General features: G+C 45.0%; 1 long non-coding RNA gene across 1 annotated transcript; it reads left to right on the top strand.

The window, feature by feature from the left end:
* Positions 1-4,779: 4,779 nt before the first annotated feature.
* Positions 4,780-12,287, top strand: LOC147728662 (uncharacterized). The gene is made up of 3 exons (XR_015309383.1): positions 4,780-5,672; positions 9,372-11,960; positions 12,252-12,287. It is a non-coding gene; the product is annotated as an uncharacterized LOC147728662 (long non-coding RNA).
* Positions 12,288-18,312: the final 6,025 nt, after the last annotated feature.

Genomic DNA, 18,312 nt, shown 5'->3' with positions numbered 1-18,312 from the left:
ATAATTGCACCGTTTGCAATAGCAAAAACCTTTGATGCATGTGCCACCTTGTGCACAACAGATTCCTCTGGCAGTTCACACCATGCATTTCCAGGATGTCTGGGCCCTCGTCCCCACAATTGTATCTCTTCCCTGATGAAGTATAGCACTAGTAGTTTTACTGAAGTGTGCCTATGAAGTTGGGGGTGGTTTGGGGGATTCCCTCTGAACCACAAATGTTTCCCCTAGATTTCAGTCCTATATACTATGGGGCTATGGAATGCAGATCTTAATTTTAGGTGGGGCCATGATCTAGCATCCTGGAAGCCAAGTGTCAAAACCTCTCCCTCTAATCTATCGAGCCAGGCCCTCAAATGTCAGAGGTCTGTCGTTCCAGTTGCATGCCCAATGTTTTTTAGCTATCACTGGGCAATGCACAGATGTGCTCCCCCTGCCTACATTATAGACTCTAGTTCAGCTAAAAGGCACACAAAGAGTTTTAGAGCATTTCTAAGCCATTAATGACAAATCCACTTTTACCACAGAAGGGGTTTGTCAGTGTGACTCCAATGACAGGAAACATAATGATGCTGCTGAACTGCAAATAACTATTGCAGCCTAAAGTAATTGCAACTATTCCTCCATGTTGACCTATGGGAAGAGCAAACATCATAGGTAATGATAACATATATGGCCTTCCTTGCCTTTCACCAACCACTTGCTTCACCCCTCACAAATTATCCTAGGGTTGCTCTAGTTGTAGTGAAGGGTGTACTCAAGAATGGCCAGTGGTTTAGAAGGGCCACCCGGATCATAACTACTATTGCACGTACACAGGCCTGCAATGAAAGGCTTGACATGTGTTTAAAAATAGCATAAGTGCAAGTGTGCACACATGGTCCTGCATTTGCAGGCTTAAGGCATGTTTTAAAAATGTCATATGTACAGGTGCGCACACACAGACCTACAATCGCAGGCTTGAGACATGTTTAAAAACATCAGGTAAGCCCCACTTCCTAGCGTGTGTAGGAAAGATGCACACACTTTCACACTGTGTGAATGTTCCTAGAAACATAAGGACCCTGGTGGTATCTGATGGGGTGAGCCGACTTCCTAGGTAGGAAAGATCCGCATGGGGGTTCTTCACTACATGGCCCTGGAACATATAGGTGTCTCTGCCCGTCACTTGCTCCGCCCGTCAAGGCTTACCCTAGGGATGCTCTAATGGTAGTGGAAGGCCCACTCAGGCTTGTCTTATGGGTGATTAAGGCCAACCTGAGCACAAGCGCAAGTGAGCACCTCAGGCCTGCTTTGGCAGGCGAGATACATGTTTGACAGGCTGTTCCCATGGGTGACACAATCAGTGCTGCATCCCACTATTAGCCAGTGCACTACATGTCCTGGGTATGTTGTGTATATTTTTACAGGGCACTCATAGCCACAACACCTATACCAATACAGTAAGCACCTCTTCCTTGCATGTGTAAGAAGGGTGTGCACACTTTCACACTGCATTACAGTGGGAAAGTGCCCAGAGTCCTAAGGCCATTAAAAGAGAACCAACAAAAACCAAGAGGAAAAAAAGCAAAACATTTTAGGGAAATCCCCTAATGAGTGCCATGTCCAACAGCAAGGGTTTTGGTTTTGGTGTTGGTGACACAGCGTACCAAATAGTGTCGGTAGATGATGTGCACTATGGTTATTCCTATTAGGGTCTATTAGTAGGGATTTTATATTGTTTTGAGAGTTACATTGTGTACATACTTGTTCATTTATCATTGTATACCTTGTGGGAAGTCTTAGGAACACAAAATTAAAGGTCTGACTTGGTTATGATGACAAGCCATTTATAAAGATTATATGGCTGATTGTTTATAATAAAATGTTATGATACAGGCTGAAGGCCTGGCATATTGACTGTGATTTAGAAAAGCATATGTTAAAGGCAACAGGCATTTAAGTATAGAATGTTGTTTCTCTGTATTGAAAGTACAGATAGGCATTTTGTTGCATGAAATGTAACAGGTTTCCTTTGTAGGGAATAATTTTGGTCTAAGATACTGTCTTGGTTCTGCTCATTTAGGCCAACAGGTTTTTTCACTTATGACTACCCTGTTTTTGGACTTTTACTGTGGGTCAGTCTCACTTTTACTTTGAAAATACTCACTGGAATTCCATGGCAATCTGTTTTAGGGTGTTTGCCACCAGTGACCACCCCTTAAGATAAGGCATCTGTGGTGCAGCTAGGTTAAGGGACACTGGATTGGTTACACATGAACAACTGTGCACACGTGTGTTTATACATGTGTTGGTTATGTGTGAATCGCCTGTTGTGTGCATTTCGGTAACTGTTCAGAGGAAGCCAGATGCAGAAGGGACTCTGCAGGAATTGATTCTCAACTTTGGTAAGCCTGATGATATTCACAGATAGGGTAGTTTGGTTTACTGGACAAACTGCAGTGATTTCACATGTAGATCAAATCTGCCTTAAAGTTACGTTTTGTTCCACTTAGAGCTACATAGCACAGCACAATGTCAAACTGGGGTAAAACATACACACCTAGTTTGATTTTGCAAGCCCCAACACACTAAATCATCATTGTCTGGAACTTTAGGAACTGTTATATTTATCTGGTTTAGCTTATTATCAGATTTGTTGCCCACCTTACTGTACTATGTTAATTACTCTGCTCCTCAGTGGAGAGAACAAAGCTCTCGCTTACGAAAGGGGCAATTATCACTGATCGTCTCAGTTACTAAGAAGGAATGGGTGGGGAAGAACATTTGATCTGAGAAGTAGCTTCTCACACAGTAGCTAGGCTGCTGCAGCCCAGGCCACTGTACACAGGAGGGAGCCCTGGCATCTGGAGCCAACACAGGAGAGGCTCACCTTTGATGTTTTGGTGGCAAGGGATCTGGCAGTGATGTCAGATATGGGTGGATCTAAGGCCCTCAGAGGAGCTCTGTTTAGTGAAAACTTGGCAGCAACATTTTAGATTGTTCCAGAAAGCTGTGTAGGAGGGTTGGGACATTGGTGGAGGGATAATGTGGCATCCTAAGATTGGCATTGGGTGCCTGACATTTAGAAAAGTTCACCCCCATTCAAAAACCCATACCCATTTATAATCCCATGTCTAAGGGACAGATAGATATCAAGACCCTGAACCTGGGAGTTATGACAGCAGAAGAATGGCCAGTTGGGAAGGGAAGCCTGGTGCCCTTCCAAGATGGATTAAAGACTTTGACATCAGCTGACCCCAGGACTAGGATAGGTCTCTCCATGGCCAGTGGCGCTGGTCCCTTTCTGCCCCAGAGGACCAACTGGGGGAAGTTCTGAACTCCATTGCCTTGAGTTCTCTGCAAGGCAGCCAGGAAGCCAAGAGGGGCAAAGAGTGTAAGCAGGAGGGTGCTCTACTGGTTGTTAGTGGATCTGCTCTAGATGGCCACACCAGCATCAGAGGATTACAAGGACCCAGGCAGAAGAGATGGCCTGTGCAGGGAGAAAGACATCCCAATTCATCGAGAGTGCATCCTTTTAAAGGCCAGTGACTTGATGAGGATGCTCATCCATAACCCAGACGCCTGTGTGTACTATTTCTACTCACACATTCATGGACTGCATGTGCAGCTGGATCGGATTCATGGAGTCTAAATACGATGCAGCGCGCTCCAAATTTCATTTTATTAATTAAATTGTTTACTTACCCCCAATTATTCATATTCCAGTTTTTAACACCCCCCTCCCTGCCGCTCCCCTGCCCTGTCTTTCTTCCCCACCGGAACTCCCTCCCCGGGCCGTGGCTGGAAGGGGGGCTAAAGTTGAGGTGGAGCTCGCAAGGAAGGGAGAGACTGGCAGTGCTGTCTTACAGGCAACAGTAACCTGAGGAGTGACACCACACTGAATTCAGCGTTCCCTCTTCCTTCCCTGTGGAGGGCTGCACAGCTGCAGCGGCCCCTTGCCATAGCATCAAGGTTGCCGACAATATCATACCTGCTGCACTGCCCCGGCACCCCACACAGAAGCTCACACCAGGAGACCTGAGCTCAAACACTGCAAGAGGCCCCCCTTCCTTATTGGTATCTGAGTTGCACACATAAACAATCTCTGGTTGACCCTCTTAAAGCCAAAGTGGTGGAGGTGTGGACCGATACTCCACACCACTTGCACATCTGAGGTGTGGCCCCCCAAGGACAGCGACTTCAGACTGGGCAGACCTATGTTTACTACCCAACCTATGATTTACTGCCCAACAACTAGACGCCTGTGTGTACTATTTCTACTCACACATTCATGGACTGCATGTGCAGCTGGATCGGATTCATGGAGTCTAAATACGATGCAGCGCGCTCCGAATTTCATTTTATTAATTAAATTGTTTACTTACTCCCAATTATTCATATTCCGGTTTTTAACACTCCCCACCCTGCCGCTCCCCTGCCCTGACTTTCTTCCCCACCGGAACTCCCTCCCCGGGCCGTGGCTGGAAGGGGTTCTAAAGTTGAAGTGGAGCTCGTGGGGAAGGGAGAGACTGGCAGTGCTGTCTTACAGGCAACAGTAACATGAGGAGTGACACCACACTGAATTCAGCGTTCCCTCTTCCTTCCCTGTGGAGGGCTGCACAGCTGCAGCGGCCCCTTGCCATAGCATCAAGGTTGCCGACAATATCATACCTGCCGCACTGCCCCAGCACCCCACACAGAAGCTCAAACCAGGAGACCTGAGCTCAAACACTGCAAGAGGCCCCCCTTCCTTATTGGTATCTGAGTCACATAAACAATTTCTGGTTGACCCTCTGTAATGGCAGTGTTTGTGGCTTTATTTAGCAGTGATAATAGATCATTATTCTTGCTCGCATCTAGTATAGGTATTCTTAGCCTGTGTTGGCCCTTTTAAGCCCTTTTTCCAGACCTAGAAGAGGATAGCTGCTTAATATGCCTTTATTCTTGACTTTAACCTGTCTATTGCCTATTGGCTTTGACATATTAGACACATTGGTATGGTGTATGTAGGTATTCTGACAGAGCTAAGGAGCATTTCACCCCTTTCAGGCCTAAAGCTAGAGAGACTCCATCTTGATGGAAGCAGGGAGGCTTTTCAGGGCAAAGGCGAAGTTTATAGTTAAGGCTGTTGTTCGCTTGGAGAGAACCGGTTCAGGCTGGCCCTTATCGAAAGAATGTATTTTTCCCCACTCCGAAGACACAACTTCAGGCTGGCCAGCTGGGAACGTGTCCTTGGTACGGGGAGGTACAAGAATTTGGTGGGCGGCAGGTTACTGGCCGTAGCTTTCCATGAAAGGACAAGCATCCATATTAGCGAGCTACAGGAGAGGAGGAGTGTTCATTCCAGCTTGTGTGCAAGTCAGTTCAGTTTTGGAAGTCAGTGCAGCGTGGTGTGCAGTTCAGCGTGGTGCTCAGACCAGCTTGGAGCACAGGACTGCAGGGAGCCCAGAACAACTTGGAGCTCCGAATAGCTTGCAGAGAGAGAGAGGATGTCTGCTGGGAGCTGCAGAATAGAGTGCAGTTCTTGAATGGAGAAAGAAGGCAGACGATTACTGAAGATGAGGAGAGAGGAAGCAGTGAAGGCTGTCAGCTGGAGCAACTGAACCAGAGGCGTGGTGATGTGGTGAAGGAGGGAGAGACAGAGAGAGCCCTAATCCCACCAGAGGCAGAGAGAGAAATCTTCCTTCTAATAGGTGAGGTAGTCTGAATTAGTTACACTTACACTTTCTAATCTTTTCCTTTTCAGTGGAGTGTTCCTGTTATGTTTAATCCTTCTCTTTCAAGTGGTGTGTTCTACCTATAGTCTTTGTCAAATCTGTGTGAAGGTTTATATTGTACTAATAATAAATGACCCCATTAATTAGTGAATTACAGTGCTTGAGTTATTTTATGATAAAGTTATCCTGGCTTCAAGCCAGTTGCTGTTGAGCCACTGATGGATCAAAAAAGGGGGGTAGGAGCGCTTAAATCAGAGAACAACTCTAGCACATAGTGTGTATATCTTTGTCCTCATATTGTAAGAATAATCTTTCCTGGTAAGTATTGCTGTTTGAACAGATGCTACCCCTGATCAGGTAAGTAATAGTGAGGGAGAGAGGAGACTTGCAACCAAGGGACTAAGTTAGTACACCATCCTATAATAAAATGTCCCCAGTTTATAATTAACTGGTGTGTAGTCCCTATTCTTGTTCACTAAAGGTAAATGGCACTTCTAGGTGTTTGCTATATGCATGAATGGATGAGTAATCCCAATCAGGTAAGTGGTGATCACATAAATAGGGAGTGAGTGGACCTTTGATGCCAAGAGCCGGTAATACACAATAATCTGGACCCACATCCAAAGTTATTATTGTAGTTTCATCCCGAGTAGACAGCTGAGATAATATCCCAATATATATATATATGTATAGGTGTTCATAGGAATGTGGTCGTCGTTTGACACGCGGCGTTAATGAGAGCACTGGAGTGTCAAACCAGTGTGTAAAGCCACCGGATTGTGGTATAAGACTAAGTGAGAGCGTCAGGGGGGATACTGACGTTTATGTTTCGCAGGATCGCGAACGCTGGAAAAGGGAGCATTGGGTTCTGCAGGCCCGTGTGTAGACACGCCGGATTGTGTGTCAGATCTGCCCTGGGGTAGAATGGTCTGGGTCAGGGTGACCGCGAGACCAACTGATGTAAATAAGTGTGGTGTAGGGTATGGATATCCCTAGTAATCAGTGAGTATTCTTAGTATCCCTATAGATTTAGTGGTGTTTTTGATAATATGAGCTTGTATATTGCGAGTTCCCTATCCTCAGGTAGGTACCAGGTGCCTGGATAGGTGGTCCTGAGGACGGAAGGTGAGTACGTTTTGGCTGGGTCATAGGGGCCCCTGGGGGCTGATCCCATCTAAACAGAAAATCCAGCCATTACATTTTGGCGTAGTCGGACAGTTTACGAACTCTGTGTGCCTGGACATGTGCTTAGAGAGGTTCCCATGTGTTGTTAGTGAGTGCCATGAACGCCAATTACATTTTGGCGTAGTCGGCATCTTACGAACTCTGTGTGCCTGGCCATGTGCTTAGATTGTTTCCCATGTGTTGTGTGGGAGTGCCCTGAGTGCCATGTACGCCAATTACATTTTGGCGTAGTCGTCATCTTACGAACTCTGTGTGATCTGGCCATGTGCTTAGAGAGTTGCCCATGTGTTCTGAGGGAGTGCCCTGAACGCTAGTTCCATCTGGCTTAATGTTGCAGTTTATGTAGCCTGTTAGACCTATTGGCTTGAACAGTTGCAGCGTGAGGAGATTGTATTACATCATGGCATTTGGTTTATTCAGGGTGGAAGGAATGGTTTTCATCTTGGTGTTTAAACTGTCAGAGTTGAAGGATGGCATTACATGAGAAAGCCAGTTACATCTATGTGATGGTTCAATTGTATAAATGTGTGTAAAAAGTGCTTTTAAATTGCCCATTAAATTGCTTGCTGCATCTGCTTATGCTGTGCAATGTGAAATGTGTTCATTTTAATATGATCTGTGGAGTTTTTAGAATATAGCTTCTTGTAAATATGGCTTTAGAATAGTGTCATTTTATTGTGGCTTATGAGGTGCATGTTCTCATGTTGATCTGTTGTGTTGCTTGTGAATGGTGCTTTGGATATATTCTTTGTGAAAAGCGTATCGTTTTTTGAGTTTGTTTATTTGTCTTGTAAATATGGTTTTTGAATAGCGCCATTTTAATGTGGTTTGTGAGGTGCATGTTCTTATGTTAATCAGTTGTGTTCCTTGTGCATTGCGCCTTGGAAATGTTGTTTGTGAAAGGCTTGTCTTGTAAATATGGCTTGTGAATAGCGCCATGTGGTCATGGCTTGGACAGGGCATGTTCTCATTACGTTTGGCAGGAGAGAGCTGGATCTTTCTCGGGTGCTTGGGGATAACGTTTTTGAAAATATGTACGTGTCATTTGTAAACGTGAAGAAATGTGCTAATGATTTTCCCATGTAAAAATGGACGTTGGGAATTGTTTCTATTTGAGCTGCCAAAGGGTTAATATCTTGAGTTGAGATGGCAGCCTTTATTTTTTACATGCTGTCAACATGCATGGTTATCTGACCTGACTATAAAAGTCAGTGAATTATTTTAAGGATTTTTTGATGGTTTGATTTTGACTTTTTTTTTGGTTCCTTGGTCAGCCTACGTGCTTTGTCAGTTTCTTGACGGAAAGGTAACATCTTGTGTTTTGAGAAGGGTTCTGTTCATTTCACATTCCTTTTGAAATGCGTCTACGAATTTGTGTGGGTTCACCTTGGAATTGATGTGGTTATAAATCAACCTTACGGAGAAAGCTGTGTTCTTTTAAAATGAGTGAAATGTTAAAGAGATAGCCCGTTAGAATGCATGCTACGGGCTGTTTTCATTAATTATTTCTGTGAGGGGTTTCCATCTAGACAGGAATGTGATGGTTGCAATAATAATAGGTTTAGAATAATAAATCTTGCCCGACAGTGCGTGGTAACATGTGCTTTTAATTAGTGTGAGGCAACCATGTGCTTTTAAATGAAAAAAGTTAAAACGTGACATTATTATTTTCCCAAATGTAAAATGAAAATGTATGCTTTTATAAATGTGTCATCAACAAATGTGAACTTAAATATAATGTTGAAATGAATATGCATTTTATGCTGTTTTACAAATTATTTCTTTTTGACAAATGGGCCATGTTAATTCGTTTCTCAAATGCAGAATGTATATAATTTGGTGTGCAAAAGATAGTTGCCCCTTTTAAATAAGTGCTCAAATTTTCCATGTCTTGCCTTTAGTTTAATTATTTGGACAAATGTCTTTTTATATAAAATTGGATCTTTTTTAATTGGCAATACACTGTAACAGAATTGTTTTTTTATTAATATTAGCCTCCGTTAGTTTGAGAATCAGGCCATGAGAACAGGCAAATGGAATTTGTTTTTTGACCTTGGCAGCCCAGCTGGTCTGCGCAGACGAACTTTTTTTTCATTCTGCAAGTTTCGATCACGTCCCAGTGTGTTATGATGGGCTACAATCCAATTTTCTTCCGCGCACGGCTTGTTTATTTAAGGGCGGGGTGGCCTGGGCTTCTCTGACCATGGAAATTGGGAGGCTTGCAGTGCCCTGCTGATGCTGTCATCATTTGGCAGTATTTCAAATTTTTTTTCTTCTTCACACTGTAGCATGACTCTTGCTCAGAAGGGTGAGACTGGCTTAGTTAGGATTAGGGTATGTTAGGCCCCACTCAATGTTACTAAAAGTTAAATTTTGAATGTTTTAATTAATTAGGATACTTTCTTTTCAATAATGAAAGGCACCCGGGGTGCTTTTTAAATGGAAAATTTTATTTTACAAGAATAATGATACTTGTTCTCTGGTTTCTAGGATTGCTGCAGTTGGGGTGCGTGCGTGCATCTGCCCACTCCCTTTATTTGTTTTAGCTTTTTATTTTCATGTTATTATTTTAGTTTATTGTTTTGGATGATGGAACCAGACCAGACCAGACCAGACCAGACCGGGTGATGGATGGCCACATTGGAGGAAGTGTCCAGGATGCAGGGTGGTGGCCTACACTGAAGAATTTGGACATTAAATAATCCCTTGGACAATCAGGCCCCACTTTTAAAGAACAACAAAAAAAAATGTTTTATTTGTAACAGTATTATAAAAGAATTTGGACATTGAATAATCCCTTGTACAAGCAGGCCCCATTTTTGAAAAGAAATGAAACCCAAACATGTTTTATTTGTTACAGGATTGTAAAAGGACTTGATTCATAATCCCTTGTACAAGCAGGCCCCACTTTTAAAAAGAAATGAAACCCAAACATGTTTTATTTGTTACAGGATTATAAAAGGACTTGATCCATACTCCCTTGTACAAGCAGGCCCCACTTTTTAAAGCAAACAAAAATATGTCACCTATTATAGTTTTTCCCAAATGAAGGACTTTTTTGAATGATGGCGCACACATGTGCTCCACTGTGTGATTTAAGCTTGATGTTACACTAGTAATCTTGTAGACTGGGGTTGTAGTTTTTTTTTTTACTGTTCTTGCATTTTCACCTTGATTAATCAAAGGGTGGTTACCTTACAATTTAGATGGTTCTGGGTGGTGTGTCTTTTAGTATGATTATGTGTTAATGTTTATCCAGACCTTGCAACAATTTGTCATGTTTATTTCTCAGATTTCACCTTAAATTGACTAATGTCAGCAGGTAGGCCTCATTTAGGCCTATTGTTATTTTCATCTCACATATTAGCACCTACACCAATAGTTTCATGAGTCATCATTAGCTTAAGTTGCCTATAGTACGTAAGGCTCATTTAGGCCCTTTCTTGTTTTCTCATTAGAAGTTGAAACACATTTTAGTTTTTAAGTTCACAACTGTAGGTAGGCCTTATTTAGCATTAAGTTGTCCGAAGTAGGCCCATTTAGGCCCCTTGCTGTTTTCATTCAACACATAAGTCCCTACATCACTAGATTTCACCAGTTATCATTAGAAGTTGAGGAACATTTAGTTTGAGGATGCTTTGGTTAGTTTCTGTTGTTATCAGATCCAATATCAGATATGTTTCAGCATTCAAGTCAAGGGTGCTTTGATTTGTTTTTAGGTTTCTATTCCCTACAATTGAGTTTTAGGTGGAATTTTCTTGAGTTGTCATTGTTTTTAGGGAGTTTTTTAGGTTTTGATTTGTTGATAGATTGTGTTGATGTTTGTTTATTTAGATGTTATTGTTTGTCAGATGTTCGCAAGATAAGGATCTAAGGGTGGTAGGCCCCTTGGGCTTTATTTAGCAGTGATATAGATCTTAATCTTGCTCACATCTAGGATAGGTATTTTTAGCCTATGTTGGATAGATTATGTTGATGTTTGTTTAGATGGTTGTTGTTGTTTATAAGATGCTCGCAAGATAAGGATCTAAGGGTGGAGTGTAATGGCAGTGTTTGTGGCTTTATTTAGCAGTGATAATAGATCATTATTCTTGCTCGCATCTAGTATAGGTATTCTTAGCCTGTGTTGGCCCTTTTAAGCCCTTTTTCCAGACCTAGAAGAGGATAGCTGCTTAATATGCCTTTATTCTTGACTTTAACCTGTCTATTGCCTATTGGCTTTGACATATTAGACACATTGGTATGGTGTATGTAGGTATTCTGACAGAGCTAAGGAGCATTTCACCCCTTTCAGGCCTAAAGCTAGAGAGACTCCATCTTGATGGAAGCAGGGAGGCTTTTCAGGGCAAAGGCGAAGTTTATAGTTAAGGCTGTTGTTCGCTTGGAGAGAACCGGTTCAGGCTGGCCCTTATCGAAAGAATGTATTTTTCCCCACTCCGAAGACACAACTTCAGGCTGGCCAGCTGGGAACGTGTCCTTGGTACGGGGAGGTACAAGAATTTGGTGGGCGGCAGGTTACTGGCCGTAGCTTTCCATGAAAGGACAAGCATCCATATTAGCGAGCTACAGGAGAGGAGGAGTGTTCATTCCAGCTTGTGTGCAAGTCAGTTCAGTTTTGGAAGTCAGTGCAGCGTGGTGTGCAGTTCAGCGTGGTGCTCAGACCAGCTTGGAGCACAGGACTGCAGGGAGCCCAGAACAACTTGGAGCTCCGAATAGCTTGCAGAGAGAGAGAGGATGTCTGCTGGGAGCTGCAGAATAGAGTGCAGTTCTTGAATGGAGAAAGAAGGCAGACGATTACTGAAGATGAGGAGAGAGGAAGCAGTGAAGGCTGTCAGCTGGAGCAACTGAACCAGAGGCGTGGTGATGTGGTGAAGGAGGGAGAGACAGAGAGAGCCCTAATCCCACCAGAGGCAGAGAGAGAAATCTTCCTTCTAATAGGTGAGGTAGTCTGAATTAGTTACACTTACACTTTCTAATCTTTTCCTTTTCAGTGGAGTGTTCCTGTTATGTTTAATCCTTCTCTTTCAAGTGGTGTGTTCTACCTATAGTCTTTGTCAAATCTGTGTGAAGGTTTATATTGTACTAATAATAAATGACCCCATTAATTAGTGAATTACAGTGCTTGAGTTATTTTATGATAAAGTTATCCTGGCTTCAAGCCAGTTGCTGTTGAGCCACTGATGGATCAAAAAAGGGGGGTAGGAGCGCTTAAATCAGAGAACAACTCTAGCACATAGTGTGTATATCTTTGTCCTCATATTGTAAGAATAATCTTTCCTGGTAAGTATTGCTGTTTGAACAGATGCTACCCCTGATCAGGTAAGTAATAGTGAGGGAGAGAGGAGACTTGCAACCAAGGGACTAAGTTAGTACACCATCCTATAATAAAATGTCCCCAGTTTATAATTAACTGGTGTGTAGTCCCTATTCTTGTTCACTAAAGGTAAATGGCACTTCTAGGTGTTTGCTATATGCATGAATGGATGAGTAATCCCAATCAGGTAAGTGGTGATCACATAAATAGGGAGTGAGTGGACCTTTGATGCCAAGAGCCGGTAATACACAATAATCTGGACCCACATCCAAAGTTATTATTGTAGTTTCATCCCGAGTAGACAGCTGAGATAATATCCCAATATATATATATATGTATAGGTGTTCATAGGAATGTGGTCGTCGTTTGACACGCGGCGTTAATGAGAGCACTGGAGTGTCAAACCAGTGTGTAAAGCCACCGGATTGTGGTATAAGACTAAGTGAGAGCGTCAGGGGGGATACTGACGTTTATGTTTCGCAGGATCGCGAACGCTGGAAAAGGGAGCATTGGGTTCTGCAGGCCCGTGTGTAGACACGCCGGATTGTGTGTCAGATCTGCCCTGGGGTAGAATGGTCTGGGTCAGGGTGACCGCGAGACCAACTGATGTAAATAAGTGTGGTGTAGGGTATGGATATCCCTAGTAATCAGTGAGTATTCTTAGTATCCCTATAGATTTAGTGGTGTTTTTGATAATATGAGCTTGTATATTGCGAGTTCCCTATCCTCAGGTAGGTACCAGGTGCCTGGATAGGTGGTCCTGAGGACGGAAGGTGAGTACGTTTTGGCTGGGTCATAGGGGCCCCTGGGGGCTGATCCCATCTAAACAGAAAATCCAGCCATTACACCCTCTCAAAGCCAAAGTGGTGGAGGTGTGGACCGATACTCCACACCACTTGCACATCTGAGGTGTGGCCCCCCAAGGACAGCGACTCCAGACTGGGCAGACCTATGTTTACTGCCCAACAACTAGTTATGGGTCCACTACTGTCCACTGCTTCTCAAACATTCAAATGTCCAGACTCTGAGGGGCTGCCGCAAACCCAAGCAACACAAGATAACTAGCCCCAGCACTAGTTGCTATCAACAAAGCTGGACATGATCTTGAACGTAGAGGAGAAACCTGGCACAACACGGGAACAAACCCACTACTTAGAGGTAAAGAAAGACAGGGTGGCCACAGACTTTAGGCTGCTGCACACAAATCCAAGAAAATAGCGGAGACTGTGCAGGCTCACGAGACGGTGATCATAGAACTCCGCCCACCTCGCACAAACACAACCACAATGCTCAATCTCACAACCAGGATCCAGACCTTGGAGTAGAGACTTGAAGATGCTGATGGCCAGTCTTGATGCAGCAACGAGCGGGTGGTGGGAGTGCTGGAAGATGTTGAAGGCCGGGACCCAGTGTCTCCTGCAGAGTGAGGGATATGGGACCTTTAACCCGAAGGTGAACTGTCCCCCTAGTTTACCATGGAATGTGCGCACATGGTCCCGGTCTGTATTTCCCCCCGGAACAAGGCCCAGACTCTTCCTGATCCAGCTGTTAAACATTGGAGACAGGGACACTATCCTAAAGGAGACCCGGAAATCCCTGGATATAATAGAGAGTAACACATGCGTCATGTTCGTTCCAGATTACACTGTCCAAGTCCAAAGGTGCAGAAGCTCCTTCCAGTCAGTAAAGAAACACCTCCAGCACCTGATGATGCACTACACCCTCCAGTTCCTGGCCCGACTTCGTGTGGTGGAAGTGGGATCTACGCACATCTTTAAATTCTCCGCAGAAGTTTGGAAATAGCTGGAAGAACTGGGGCTAACATCGAAACACCCAGAGCCTGGGCATAGAAAGGGATGCTGCAAGACAGGAGCCACTGTAAATTAATCAAACACAAAGTAGCGACACAGTCAGCCACACAGATCACACTCCCCAACCTGGAACAAATCATCACAGAATGCCAAAGGGACCCGTAGATCGCGTCAGCGATAAGTGACCAACCTCACAGCTCAGACCCAGACACTGAGTCTACTCAATCCATGAATAATGAGGAGCGGAATCATCCGTGGCCGGAGGAGTCTGACTCGCTGCACTTCCCCTAGGTGACACCAGAGACCTCTGATCAAATTATCTAACACATACAGAGTTAGAAAACACCCACCCGCTATTCTGCCTTCCCGGGAGCGGCAAGGCAGTGAGATGACTATGTGCTAAGCTTTCTTCCAGGAAACTGAGAAACGGCCAGGATGTGCCACTTGCCACCCTGTGACAACCATTCGATATCATTGTGCTACAGCGCCACGGCCACATAAAGAACTTAGAGCAACCAGCTGTCCTTTGCAAGAGACTGTACCAGAACTAAATTGTAAGAGCATATCTGCCACCAATGCACACATCAACCACACCTTACACTAAAGTTATTTGACGCAGAATATGTCTGCGACAAGGTTTGAGAGGACCCCCGTTGGGCTCCAGTCTGAAAATGTTCTTCAAGTTTTACTGTTTACTTCCTCTTGCATCCTCCCACACACCCCACACCAAAATGCACACCATACCGAGTTGGCACACCTGCGCACTTATGTCACCAATGGGCCAGTGAGTCAAAGGCAGATGGTACCCTGTGCTCAAACGCATCACAACCGCACATACTGCAATCCATTGTCACCACATGGAATGTGAGAGGCATCCACACTCCAGCTAGGTGCTACTCCATATACTAGTACTTGCAGCGAAGGACCGCCAACATAGCAAGAGACACACATTACGCAACTTGAGGCCTCCAGACTCCGCAGATGTTGGCAAGGGTAGTAGTTCAGTCCTAATTGCTCCACCCAGATGGAGGATATGTCCTCACAAAGGGACGATTATAATATACAGTCTATCATCATAGGATCCGTATATTTCCCAAATACAGACCAGCCGGCCTTCCTACGCCACCTCACACACAGACTTTCACCCCAGGCCGATATTCCATGGCTGGTGGAAGGAGACTTTAACTCAGTGCTTCAACCTTTCTTAGACCACTCCTTCCCCCAATGACATGCACATCAGCCAAAATGCACTGGCCCTGAGCGACTGGTTCACAGATTGCTCTCTGGCAGATATATGGCTCATCCATAACCCAGACGCCTCTGTGTACTATTTCTACTCACATATTCATGGACTGCATGTGCAGCTGGATCGGATTTTAGGTTTCCCCTTGTTATTACTACTCATAAAGCTATTGAGTACCTAGGGCACACACGTTCCAATTGCAGTCCCCAGCCATTGCAGCTGAGGTGGGAAGCTGGCCCTCCCATGATCCCTAATTGGTGTCTCCAACCAGCGGCGCTGGAAAACCCCACATTCTGTGCTTCACTAGCGACAGCTACAGCACAATACTTTGAAAGCAACGCTGGCTCCACGCACAGCATATCTACCAAATGGGAGGTGTTCAAGGTAGCCATCAAGGGGAGCAGCATGGGGCTGGTCTGGAATATGTGCAAGCAACACACCCGGGAAATAGGGATAATCGAACAGGATCTTCTACCGCACAAAACCCAACTGGCACTGGGCACGAGCAACTCACAATTGCGCAAGAGGCAAAGTGAACATATCAGCTTGTTAGAGTGGCTTCGATGCCTTAATTATAAAGCACACTAAGCACGCACACATGCACTGTCAGACAGGCCAGGCAATCTGTTGGCCTGGCTGTTGCGCCAAGAACAACTTAAACATCCCAAACATGCTATACACCCTGAAAGCATCCCACAGAATACACTCAACACGAAATCCACGCAGAGATGACCAAACACTACACAGCCCTCCACAAAGCCACTGCCCTGATAAACCAAAACTTTTTTCTCTGCAATACAGCTACCCACCAACACGCCAGCGCAAAGGGAGGTGCTGGATGCCCCGAATGAGCAGGAAGAGAGCAGAGAGGTCATAGCCGCACTAGCAATAGGAAAAACCCTGGGCCCAAAAGGGCTCCTGTCTAAGTTCTATAAGGCAATGCGGCAGCACTGGCACCGCGCCTCCAGACAAAAGACGAGTTTATCTTCCCACAAACCTTGAACGAAGAATGACTGGTCTCCCTACCTAAACTGAACAGGGATCTCATGGAGCTGGTTTTGTATGGACCTTTAGCTCTACTAAACACCGACTAAAAAATCTTGGAAAAACTGTTAGCAGACTGGCTGGCGCCACTGGTCTGTCACTCGTGCACAAGGACCAAAATGAGTTCATCCCAGCATGAATCACCTCTCTGAACCTCTGTAGGTTCTTTATGGTTGCTAATTATGCACTAGAGTGGTTGCCCCAGCCGGGATGCCTGATTTTTGATCTGGAGAAGGCATTTGACACCCTGGAGTGGGACTTGCTCTATGAGAACCTGCAACTATATGGGCTCAGGATGATCCGGCTCCCATACAAAGACCCAGCAGTGAGAGTACAGGCAGGTCGTACATATCTTCCCAGGTCAAAGTACGAAGAGGCACCAGTCAGGGGTGTCCGCTGTCTCCATTGCTGCATTCACTGGCTGTAGAGCCACTGGCGGCGATGTTTCCAGTGAAGGGAATGGAATGGGGGATTCCATTGGGTGACAGCACACACATTATTTCACTATACGCCAATGACCTCCTTTTATATCTGAGGGATGTGCACTTAATCTCAGGAGAGGTGGAATGCATTCTGAGGGAGTTTGCTGCAGTGTCAGGGCTACTTGTCAATGCATCCAAGTCCTGTCTTTATCCATTTGATGAAGACTCTCCTAAATCACACTATGTGCTCAATGACACAAAAATTGAATGGCAGACGCAAACCTTCCCATACCTGGAGATCCGGATATACCATTGCCCAGAGGAACTGCTTGAGGGAAACATAGGTAGGGCGATGGTCTCTATTTATTCACATGTTGTATTCTAGGGGACGCTTCACCTCACAACTATGGACCATGTTGCTCTAACTAAAATTATAGTCCTGCCACGACTATTATATTATTTAGCTAACTTTCCAATTTATCTCCCTCCAGCAGTAAGGTAACACATCTGGGGGATCTCCCGTAACAGAGTAGCTCTCCGAAAGTTCTATCTACGGACAGGCCAAGGGGGGCTTGCTCTGCCTAACCTAGAGCACTCCTACCTAGCAGCTCAACTGCAATGGGTAGCCAAATGGCTCTTGGAGCAGTACATCTTAGACATGATGACAGGCCTCCCAGAACTGGCCCTTCAACCCATAGTTTCCTCATTCCACCAATGCAACAAGCAAAAACCACCACCACAGCTACTGCTGGATGTATCATCTTGCTTCTGACATGCAGCGTTAGGCCGAATGCCCTTGCATTCCTGCTGGCAGGTATACCTGGAAGACAAGGCTTCATCACAACCCAAGAGATACGATGTCTAATGGAAAGTGGAATACAAGATGTGGGAGACGTATACAATAAAGGAAACTTAGTGTCCTTTGCTTCATTTGTCTATTGCACCGGTTTAGCACCAGGGTAATTCTTCACCCACCAAATAATCATAGCCACACTACACAAGCACTGAGGGGACATGACAAGGGAACCCCCAACATAGTTAACCATCTAATACTTACATGTAATGGGCCAGGGCAGGCATATCATCAAGTGGTTCACTTCCTCCCTCAGGTATCACACAGCGGCACCTCCGCTCGCTCCACGGGTGCCATGGATGGGGGACCTGCAATGCCCTTTCACAGATGCTGAATGGCTCAGCATTGTCCCCCGAAATATGAGATCCCGCCTCCTACAGAACTTTATCACTGACGCTGCCCTTCTACGCTGCCAGGCTGCTGATGCAGATCTTATGCACATGGTATGGTGCTGCCCGAAACTGGGAGAAAATTGGGAGTAAGTGGTGTCCACGCTGAGCTGCTGCACAGATTAGACAATAACCACGATTTGGGAGACCTGTATTCTACATCTCTACACAAACGCCAAGAACCTGAGAGTCACCTCTCAGTTCATAGTGCTAGGTCTGATTGTCACAAAACTGCTGATCACAAAAATATGGTGCTTGTCCGAGACTTCAGCTGTGCACGCCTGGGAGTGCTCCCTACAGGTGTGGGCTACAGCAGAAAGTGTAGCACTATGCAGGGAAGAAGCATCAGGCAGAA

This window comes from Lissotriton vulgaris, chromosome 3_1 (assembly GCF_964263255.1).
Source record: "Lissotriton vulgaris chromosome 3_1, aLisVul1.2, whole genome shotgun sequence".
Taxonomy (NCBI): Eukaryota; Metazoa; Chordata; class Amphibia; order Caudata; family Salamandridae; genus Lissotriton; species Lissotriton vulgaris.
Note: the sequence above shows the minus strand (reverse complement) of the source record. Positions and strands in the feature narration are given on the sequence as shown.